Source organism: Ailuropoda melanoleuca, chromosome 7 (assembly GCF_002007445.2).
Source record: "Ailuropoda melanoleuca isolate Jingjing chromosome 7, ASM200744v2, whole genome shotgun sequence".
Classification (NCBI taxonomy): domain Eukaryota; kingdom Metazoa; phylum Chordata; class Mammalia; order Carnivora; family Ursidae; genus Ailuropoda; species Ailuropoda melanoleuca.
Window position 1 is genome coordinate 68,219,286 of NC_048224.1, and position 11,292 is coordinate 68,230,577.

Here is an 11,292-nt window from a genome sequence, read left to right on the forward strand (position 1 = left end):
CCCCAAAATGTCTTTCTTAGTTGTCCCCCTTTTTTTCAAGCCCAGATCTAACCAAACTTCTCTTATTATATCTTGTTATAATGGGTCTTTAGACAATTTAAGTATGGACCAGTGGCTTCACTTTTTTCCACGACGCTGATAATTTGTTTTTGTTTTAAAAATCAACTGTATCGGGACGCCTGGGTGGCACAGCGGTTAAGCGTCTGCCTTCGGCTCGGGGCGTGATCCCGGTTGTGGGATCGGGCCCCACATCAGGCTCCTCTGCTGTGAGCCTGCTTCTTCCTCTCCCACTCCCCCTGCTTGTGTTCCCTCTCTCTCTGGCTGTCTCTATTTCTGTCAAATAAATAAATAAAATCTTTAAAAAAAATAAAAATCAACTGTATCAAAGTGTAACTTAAACATAATAAATTCAGTTGTAAGTGGACTGTTTATTAATTTTGATAACTGTATACACCAATGTAATCATCACCCCAATCAAAATGCAGATTTCTATCACCCCAGAAAGCTCCTTTGTGCCCCTCTGCAGTCATATGCCCTCTGCTCCTTGTTCCAGGCAAGCATTGATCTGCTTTCCATTATCATATTGATTTTCTGAAGAGATGAGCCCAGTTTCTCTTGTAAAATGTCCCATGTGTCTACTTGTTTCCTTGTAGTGTCATTACCTCCACACCCTAGCTATTGAATTTCCTGTGCACTGAAAGTTAGGTCTAAAGGCTTAGTTAAATGCAGGTTAAACATATTAGGAAAAAATACTGCATAGGTGATACTGTATACTTCCAGTTGCATGCATCACGTCAGGGAGCACAACACCAGGGTGTGCCGTTGTTGAGTTTGCTTCCTTGGTTGAGTTGTCAGCCACCAGTACTAGCCTTTGTGATAGTAAATTGTTCTCTTGAAATTGGCAAGTCACCTATGGGGTGATACTTTGGTAATGACCAAAGATCCCACTCCCCACAACCTTCTACCCAATGCTTGTAGCATTCATTGATGTCTCTTAACTGAATCAAATTTTCCATGGGGAGTTGCAAAAGGGTGACTTCCCAATTCTACCATTTCTTCTATCTTTGGAAGTTGTCATTCTTTGGTGAAGAAGACTTGTTCTTTTTTTTTTTTTTATTTAAGAACTTACTTCTTTGACAGAGAGAGAGAAAGGGATAGAGAGAATAAGCAGAGGGAGTAGCAGAGGGAGAGGGAGAACGAGGCTCCCTGCTGAGTAGGGAACCATGGGGTTTGATCCCAGGACCCTGGGATCATGAACTGAGCTGAAGGCAGATTCTTAACAGACTGAGCCGCCCAGGCGCCCTGAAGAAGACTTTTCTTTTATGAACCTGGGACTGCATCTCCTAAACAGGCAGAGTAAAGCCTGATTTCTTACCCTTAATTACAGTTAGGGAAAATTTGACCATGAAAGAAAGAAAGAAAGAAAGAAAGAAAGAAAGAAAGAAAGAGAGAAAGAAAGAAAACAAACCATAACTAAAACTGAAATACTGAACAAATACAACTCTTTCTGATTTATTTTTGGATATGTAATAAAAGATGGCTTAATACAAAGTGTTGTGAATTGTACTGGTAATTCATTTGTTAGGCTGCCTGTCATAAAAATCTTCTTTTAATGTGTAGGTTTAAGGCTGGCACACACACACACCACATTTCCCTCTCTAGTGACTTGGGGTGATGGGAGGGAGGGACGTGGAATCAAGTGCCTGGGCTGAGTCCTGGCTCTGCCACTTGCTGGCTGGGTAGCTTTAGGAAAGTATTTAAGCCCTTCGAGCCTTGGCTCTTTTCTCTGAAGGTAGAGTTGTGTTAAGAATCGACAGAGGTACCATATGTGAAATTTCTGGCCCAGGCTGAGGGACTGATCCCTATCTCGGATCTGTTCACTTCCTGGGGAGGAGAAGTAGGGCCTCAGGAAAAGGAGCTGCCTGAGCTTTCAGAGACAACACAGAACTGGGGCTGTTCAGACCCTCGTAATTGTGCCCATGAACACAAAGTCATGATTTGCTGCTGGCTTATTCTTCCTTCATTTACTAATCCAATGTTTGTCCAGTGGTGTCTTTATTGAAGAAAGCCTGATAGAAACTCTTAAGAAGTTAAGGAGGCAACCCACGTGTATGTTGCTGACCATGGTGCTAACCTAACCTATCAGGCACAGGGGTTTCTCCTATCCTGAGACTCCGATGTGGATTCCCATTCAGTCTCTCCCAGGATTTCTGAAGCCAGGGACGGAAAGCGGTGGAGGGAGGGAGGGGGCAAGTGGGCTGGACTTCGATGGAGAGAACTGGGAGGGAAGGGAGGACTTGGCTTCTCACAACTTCCATATGCAATTACTATGAAAGAAACCGCTCTAGCCATGAATGACCTATCCAAGGGATGAGTGAAGCAGGAAATGTGTGCATTGCATGATGCAGATCTGGGCTAGAGTTGACACGAACAGACACAGTTGTGTGGCCAGGTGGGTAGTCACCAGCCCAGTAGAGATGAAACGTCATCCGAAAAAGAGACCTGCCAAAGGGGTCACAGTTTTTCCTCAATCTCAATCTCTCTCTCTCTCTTTGTTGCTGTCTTGAAAAGTTTGCAACTTTTACACTGTTACAGAGGAAATAATCTGACTCATAATGCCATAATTTACATAGCTGATTAATGTTGTTTTCCTCCAAAATACTGGGATTTAATACAATTATTTACTCTATGTTTGGAATTATAAACTCATAAAATATATGTGCCCCTAAATGATGTAAAATGCAGATACTCTTTCAAATAATTAAGAGTTTCTTGATTTTTTAAAATTCATAGGAACGTTGATTTTAGATGTTCTGTAAGTAATAGGATTTCAAAAAATCTGTTGTGAAGCTATGGCCTAATGGGATTTAAAAAAACAACAACATAGCACCCTAAGAAATTTGGAATGGAATAATGCTGCAGAGATCTCATACCAATTAAAGAAAGACACAAGGTTGGATGCTATGTAGATTATTTTTAAAAGTAACTCATTACTATATTACAGGGATATTTACAATGGAATTATAATCCACTCATACACCAGACATTCTGCCCCTGAAATCTTGTCATCAAGAGATCGACAGCTAAGCAAGTAATATAACCACGTGAGCTGCTCAGAGGGCCGTATCAAGCGTGGGTAATTCCAGTGTACTGCCTAATGAAAATGGACCCTCTGCCCACAGTACTAACTCCTTTGTAACAGACCCAACAGGCTGAAAGATCAATAACATTTAAAGCTACAAAATTTTAGGGGCGCCTGGGTGGCACATTGGTTGAGCGTCTGCCTTCGGCTCAGGGCGTGATCCCAGCGTTATGGGATCGAGCCCCACATCAGGCTCCTCTGCTATGAGCCTGCTTCTTCCTCTCCCACTCCCCCTGCTTGTGTTCCCTCTCTCGCTGGCTGTCTCTATCTCTGTCAAATAAATAAAATCTTTAAAAAAAATAAAGCTACAAAATTTTAGATGAAGCCACTGGAGCCATCAACACCAGCTGTGTTGGGAGTAGAGAAGCCTTTTGCACCATTTTCAATAAAAAAACCAAATACATCTGAAGAACTTCACATTTCCAAAATTCTCTTTTCAGGAGGACTTGTTGATAAGTCCCAAGGAACTCAATGTCCCAAATAAGACTGGGACATGTCTCAGGAAAAATGTAATCAATTTTGGGAAACAGTGATGAGGAAGTCAAGGGGTCCTTCCAAAGAGACATTCTGCATACAGTGACCTACGAATTCATTTTACAATCTTTCCATTGACTTCAGGGAAAGGCACAGTTGGTTGAGGGCTTTCACCTTGCTCTACTGGGTTGTTACCTCACCAAAGAACCCCCCCCAAAAGTCTCAGGCTCGGAGGAGAGATACCCAGCACAGCATTGTGTGTGTACAGATATGTGTGTGTGAGTGAGTGTGTGCATGTATGAAAAGATGCATGTCCTGAAGGCATCAAAAGGGCATCATGCTGTCTGTTGGAACCTATGATTTTATTTATTTATTTTCGCACGAGAGAGGAAGAGCAAGAGACAGCACAAGTTGGGGGTGGGGGAGCAGAGGGAGAAGCAAACTCCCCGCTCAGCAGGGAGCCAGATATGGGGCTCAATCCCAGGACCCTGGGATCATGTCCTGAGCTGAAAACAGATGCTTAAGGTTTTTCTTTTTTTAAAGATTTTATTTATTTTTGCCAGAGAGAGCAAGAACGAGAGAGAGCACAAGTGGGGGGAGGGGCAAAGGGAGAAGCAGCTTTGGAACTTATGAATCTGTGTGCATTAGTTCTAACACATTACTAATTTTTGGTTATTATGATTCTTTTCTCCCTCGGAGAATATTGGAGGGTCCATATCTCCTCATTATATTGATATAAGTCACTAATTTAGGTGCTGTGAGGACATAAAGACAAACCAGACATAGACGCTCCCCTTGAGGGGTTTACAGAGTAAAACTGGTTCTCAACTTTGGCCACACATTGACATCGCCTGGGGAGCTTTATAAAAGGCTGAAGTCAGTTTCCCTTGCAGAGATTCTGACTTCATTGGTCCGGGATATGGCGTGGGCTTTGAGATTTGAAAGCCCCTGATGATTCTAGGGTGCATCCAAGGTTGAAAATCATTGCATTAAAGGAAAGACAAAGCCTTCTGAAGCCCACACGTTAAAGCATAATAAGAATCTTCAGCCTCTAGGGGTGATTATACTACTATAGTAATTTTGTGGAAGGATAATAAAGTTTAAAGTTACTGTTCTCGGGGCGCCTGGGTGGCACAGCGGTTGGGTGTCTGCCTTCGGCTCAGGACATGATCCCAGCGTCATGGGATCGAGCCCCACATCAGGCTCCTCCACTATGAGCCTGCTTCTTCCTCTCCCACTCCCCCTGCTTGTGTTCCCTCTCTCGCTGGCTGTCTCTATCTCTGTCAAATAAATAAATAAAAATCTTTAAAAAAATAAAGTTACTTTTCTCTTTTATATCCGTATATATACATATATACCGACGTGTGTCTGTATGTGTACATATGTAGATTACAGAAGTAATGCTTTGAAGTCATCAAAGTAAGACCCAACTCATCCCCTCCACCTTACTTTCTTTCAGCTTAAACAACAGAAATGTACCGTGTTACCATTTTGGAAGCTGTGAGTCTGAGATCAAGGTGATGGCAGGATTGGTTCCTTCTGAGGCCTGTGAAGGGGAATCTGTTCCTTGTCTCTCTCCTGGCTTCGGGTGGCCTCGGCTGTTCCTGGCTTGTCGATGGCTCTCTCCGTGTCTCCACCTGCTCCTCCCTCTGTGCCCGTCTCTGTGTCCAGCTTCCCTCCTCTTTATTTCTTCTTATTTTTTACTGAAGTACAGTTGACACACAATGTTACGTTAGTTTCAACATTAGCGAGTCAATAAGTCTGTACCTTCTGCTGTGCTCACAAGTGGCACTTCCATCTGTCACCATGCAACACTATGACAGTATCAGTGACTATATTACCTAAGCTGTGCCTTTTATCCTCATGACTTACTCATTCCATAACTAGAAGCCTGTGTCTCTCACTCCCTTTCACCCATTTTGCTGGACTCCCGCCCCCTTTCCTGTGGAGGCAACCATCAGTTTATTCTCTGTATCTATGGGTCTGTCTCTGCTTTTTTTGTTGTTTGTTCACTTGTTTTGCTTTTTAGATTCTTTATATAAGTGAAATCATATGGTATTTATCTTTCCGTCTGACTTACTTCACTTAGCATAATGCCCTCTAGGTCCATCCCTGTTGTTGTAAATGGCAAGATCTCATTTTTTAAATGGCTGATATATACCACTTATATGTACCACTTCCTCTTTATCCATTCATCCTTCAGTGGACTCTTCGGTTGCTACCATGTCATGGCCATTGTAAATAATGCTGCCATGAGCATAGGGGGGAATACATCTTTTTGAATTAGTTTTTTTGGTTTTTTTGGGTAAATACCCGGTAGTGCAATTACTGGATCATATGGTATTTTTGTTTTTATTTTTTTTAGAGGAATTTGACACCCCTTTATTCCCTGCCTCCACACTGGCTCCCTGTCTGTTACCACTGTCAGTTGATCCTGAGCAAATCCCCAGGCTCCCTTTCTATGCATTTTAAGCATATTTATGTATCCATGACCTATATACCTACAACAGAGAGATCAGGTTATCTAACGCAATTTTTAAAAAAATTTAACAATTTTTTGTAACCACACTTTTTTAAAAAGATTTTTTAATTAATTAATTATTTAGTTACTTAGAGTGAGCAGGGGGAGGGGCAGAAGGAGAGGGAGAGAGAGAATCCCAAGCGGACTCCCCAGAGCCTGAGACCAATCCCAAGACCCCGAGATCATGACCAGAGCCAAAATCAACAGCCAGTCGCTTAACTGACTGAGCCACCCAGGTGCCCCTAGAGCCACACTTTTGAATGGCTTTTCAGCACCCTTGGCTGTTTGGTACGCATATTCTCTGCTTGACTTACCGTCTCCTACATGGACTTAGCCATTTCTGGTTACTCTCATTTGAACTGATGTAAAAGCTCTTAGAGCAGTAACAAAACAACACAAGTGGTTAAACAAACAGAATTAAACTATGATTCAGAATCTCATTAAGATCTAGTGAACAATTTAGCTTTGAATGTCCATGAAAACCAGAAACCTTTGTTTTTAAAATGAGAACCACTTCTGACTCAATTAAATAGTCAGGCTTTAGGGCAAAAGATTGGAGAAAGATTGTCCCAGAAAATGAGTATGGTTTCTATTGGAAACTATAAAAAAAAAAAAAACAACTCATAAGTGTGAGTCTTTTTGAGTGGGAGGGAAAGAATGACAAACAATTCATTAGACTGAAGGGAAAAGCAATGAGCAGACACCACCGCAATACCTTTCCTATTCCCTTCCTTATTTTATTTGGAGGCGAGGGTGATCGTGCATACATAAATCACTTGGGGTGACTAAACTGACGGTGGGGTGGGAGGCAACAATTGTCTCTCCACCGTCACTGGTCTTATGAGCAAATGATGTTTAGGTGGGAATCAAATCAGGAGACGCAATTTCATGAAATCACGCTGCTATTGTGCAAAGTGTCAGCTGCTCTGGAACGCCCACCTGGCGGTGAAAGGGGCAGGTAGATTTTCCAGGATGGGCTGCAATTGTATAAGCTTTCCATCAGACGTTTGTTCCAGCTGAAATAACGATCCTCCCCGTACCCTGGCACGCACTCGACCAGCTGCCTCTAGCTCCGTGTGGGAGGGATTGGTTCAGAACCCGAGGAAGTGAAAATGCTGAGTTACCTGGGAGGTGACAGCAAACACAACACAGCAGATGCTGGTATTCGAGAGGTTCTGAGAAAAATTCTCTGATGCTCAAGCCTGCTACTTTGTCTGATGCTAGTTAGACGGGGTGTAAAACTATAATTTATCAGGCTTATTATACTGGATGTGCTTGGATTTTTTTTTTTTTTAAGAATTCTTTTTCCTAGGAAACAGATCAAAGGAAAGAAAACAACCAGCTTTCCTAGTCAGGTAGTTTGATTTCCCCTAGTACTTTTTCTCTTGCAGTAGGTAACTGTATCACAACATTTGGCGGGGGAGGTCTGTCTCGGAATACGCCCAACATACATCATATGATATTCCTAACCTAGCAGGAGTTCCTAAAGCCTCTGCCTGGGCACCGCTCCCACCTGTCCAGGGTTACATTCACATAGGCAGAGGGCTGTCGCCAAAGGCTGCAGAGAAACTCAGCCACAAAAATATGGGTCATTAGCTTTAAAAGGTTTTTCCAAACCCTCATTTTAGGCAAGTTTTAACTTTGATCTTTTTCTAAATGCGGAGTGCTCCTAGGAAATAAAATCGTCTTCTTCCTCCCTTCTAGAAAACAAGCCTGGCAGCAGTGGCAAGGTCAAAAAGGGCATAGAAGGGAGAAGTCACAAGGCAAAATGCCTGTGTGGGTAACCTGTAACTTATCTGCCTCCAGAATATCACTGCTCTGTTTTATCCTATGTCATCTGTTAACCCTCATACCACCTCCGCCAGATGATGCGAAGCTCTGGGGTTGGAGTGACAGCAAGATGGTGGTAATCTCCCCATGTCGGCAGCAGGAGATTGACTGGAGAGGGCTTAGTGGTGTTTCAGAGAGGCCTGTCCTATTACCAAGGCCCCTTATCTTGCATTCATGCTCATAGTATCAAGAGCTTCATCAAGATTTGTGATTTCATTAATGTCTCGGGATTAACTATGACTCATTGTCATATTGCTAAATGTGCTTTATTGTCCCCACGGCTTCACTCCAGGTTAATTAGCATCTGGTTAGGTTAATAGCAGCCAAGTGGACTTTTCTTGTCAATTATGACTGTTCTGAAACAGGCCAGTCTTGAAGCAGGCAATTTCTGGCCCAGAAAAAACCCAGCATCCACACAACTGGCCAACGCCTTTGGCTCCTGCTAGACCATGTACCTTCCTAACATCACCTAGCAAGCAGAGTGCAAGGTTGTCTTCCTGGGAGTCCCCTGGCATTCAGAGGTACAGAGAGGGGACATACATTGAGAAAATCCTGGTGTAGGCAACGGGAAGAGGTCCAGGGAGGGGATACTTTATCCTGGCCCGCAAGCTAGTGTCCCAATAGGAGGGCAGAGTAGAATCTGAGGAGGGGCAGTGAGGAGATCATAGGAGCCTGGGCTCAGGAACAGAGGAGTCTGATCTCTGCGAACTGTAACTTCCCTGAGGACAGAGACCAGGTGTACTGGGCTCACAGCTAGATCTCAACACTTAGCCCATTGTAGGTGCTCACTAAATACTTGTTGAATGAATGAAGAGATTAGAGAAGGACAAGGAATCATCTGGGCCAGCATGATGAATAGAGACAACAGCAAATATTCTCACAGAAGAAATGCTATGATATAGTGCTGCCCAAAATTTCCAACAAATGTCCCTTCCAAGAGAAGTGTGAAGAGAATGCTTGTCCCAGGGGGATCTGGAGTGAAGCCGTGGGGGCAATAAAGCACATTTAGCAATATACACTGATAGTCTGGCTTATGACATATAGCTGTCACCTGTTTGTCCTGAGGTCCTTCCCATGGACACCTCTTGACCTAGCTCCTGGACTGCCTCCACTAGAGAGGTCTTTTGATAACTCCTACCTTCTGGGGGTCCTTTAAGTATCTTTAGAGCCCTCGAGGTCTACACCTGAGGGATTGTGGCTCTGAGAGCCACAGTTGTCTCCCCTTCCTCCATATCCTTCTTCCCTGCTGAAGATTTTGGGATTATGTCTTCTATCCAGAGCAGATGTTGACTTCCTACCTTAGAGGTATGGCTCCTACCTGGGGCAGCAACAGGAGGGACATCTTAACTCAGCACAGAAAGTCCAACAAGGGACCAAGGATGTCCACGATCGACAGAAGAGGTTGTTTAGGTGATGCAATCTGTGGAAATTAAGACAACATGGGGAGGAATTTTTTAAGCTGTTGACCATCAGCGTAGACTAACAACAGTGTGAGTTCTGCTTGGAAGCACTATAAAATGAGAATAGCCACTCATCTGCTCAGACCATATAAGCATGTGCTTCTCTGTAAGTAGAGGATGAACCAAATACTCTTGTCAGGCTTCTGAGAGTCCATGATTCTATAGCCCCATGTTTATATGGCACCTTTCAAAATGTTATTGTGGCCCAGTTTCAAACAAGTCTTTGGATATTCTTATTTTATAGCTGAGGAATGTGGGCCACAGCATGTTGGACCATTTGCCCAAAGTTAAGCTGAAAGCTAGCCTTTGTCAGCTTTCTGCTATCCTCTAAGGAGATTCCAAAATTGGCGATGTTCTGGTTTCGGGCTTATAATTAGCCTCCGGAAAATGATGACAGATCATCCTGCTACTTTAAAGCCTATCATTTTTCCCCTGGAATCTGACACAAAGTCCCTACACCAGCAGCGATGACCCAGTTTATTTTTCTCATGTATGGAGCTCTGAGGCATGAGAAGAGCAGGTTATAGCTAACAGGTGCCCAGAGCTCCTGCACCTTGCTCCTTTCTAAAGAACACAGTTGCCTTTGGTGGGTGGGGAGATGCCCCACCTGGCTGGAGCCTCACCTGTTAGAACTCGTCAAAACTTTGCTTGCATCCCTGAATTCTGAGGGAGTTCAGAATTCACGCTATGGTTAGTTACTGGCTGCAAGTGTCTTAGAGAACTTGATAGGTCGATTTAGGGGTTTCTGATGATTTCTCTCTATGTCTTGGGTACTCTCCCACATGTCAGAGTATTTAAGGCTATCTGAATGGCCCTGGATTTTCTGGGGGAACCCTTGGAGTTGGAGTTATTTCAGGCCCCAAAGTAATCCAAGACCATTCACTACTCACTTTGATCCCAATCTGGCAATCCCTCCTTGTAACACACACACACACCCACACACACACACACAGAGTTCACTTCCACATTCTCAAATTTTTGAGATCTTTCCATAACCAATGCAAAGCCTTGACTTCCAGTGAGCCCTAGTTTCTCTCCAATGTTTCAAGTGCCACTCTTTGGCCAAAAGCAATAGAGGGTGCCATCATTGTTGGTGTCTTGGCTAGAGGAAGGGAGGGTCCACTTTGAAGACTTTGATCATTATACTGATTGTTTAAAAAGTTATGTATCTTTAAAATACTGTGAATTGTATTTTCAGGTACACTTTTCTTATTATATTTATTTAATATTATATCAGGATGCAGTAAAACACAGAGGAAAGAACACAACCTGGCTTGAATCCTGATTCTGCCATTTACAAGTCAGCTAACTTTGGACAAGTAAACTAACTTCCCTGGAGCCTCCTTCCCCTCATCCGTAAAATTGGAAATAATTATATCTGTCTTAAAGGGTTATAGTGAAGGTGAGAGCTTGCAAGCGTTGAGCGCCTAGTTTTTTGTCTGGCCGGTGGTGGGTGCTTAGAACACGGTGGTGTGGCAATGAGTAGTCAGGTTGTTGGATAAGTGTCCTCCTCATGGCTCCACCTCTCCCAATGGGTGAAGCCATACCTATTGTCCATTTTCTGTTGCACTGGGGCCCCCAGCTTCTTCAGGAGCCAGCACTCTTCTGAATATCTGGCACCCAAGCTCACTCTGGCTGGCACTTGAGACCCTGAGAAAGGCTGTTGCCATGTTCCTTCCTATGGCCTTGGAACCCAGTTCACTATGTTGGAGCCCAGCCCTATGGTTGAGTCCACTCCTGGCCCCCTGTCCATCAGGCCTTTCTCTGAAGGATGCAGAGAGAACAGGAACCATGTAATCGTGCTCTCTCTTCTGCCTGTGATTCCAAAGCACCTCAACTGGGTGTGACTTGCTGGTCTTCGTCCA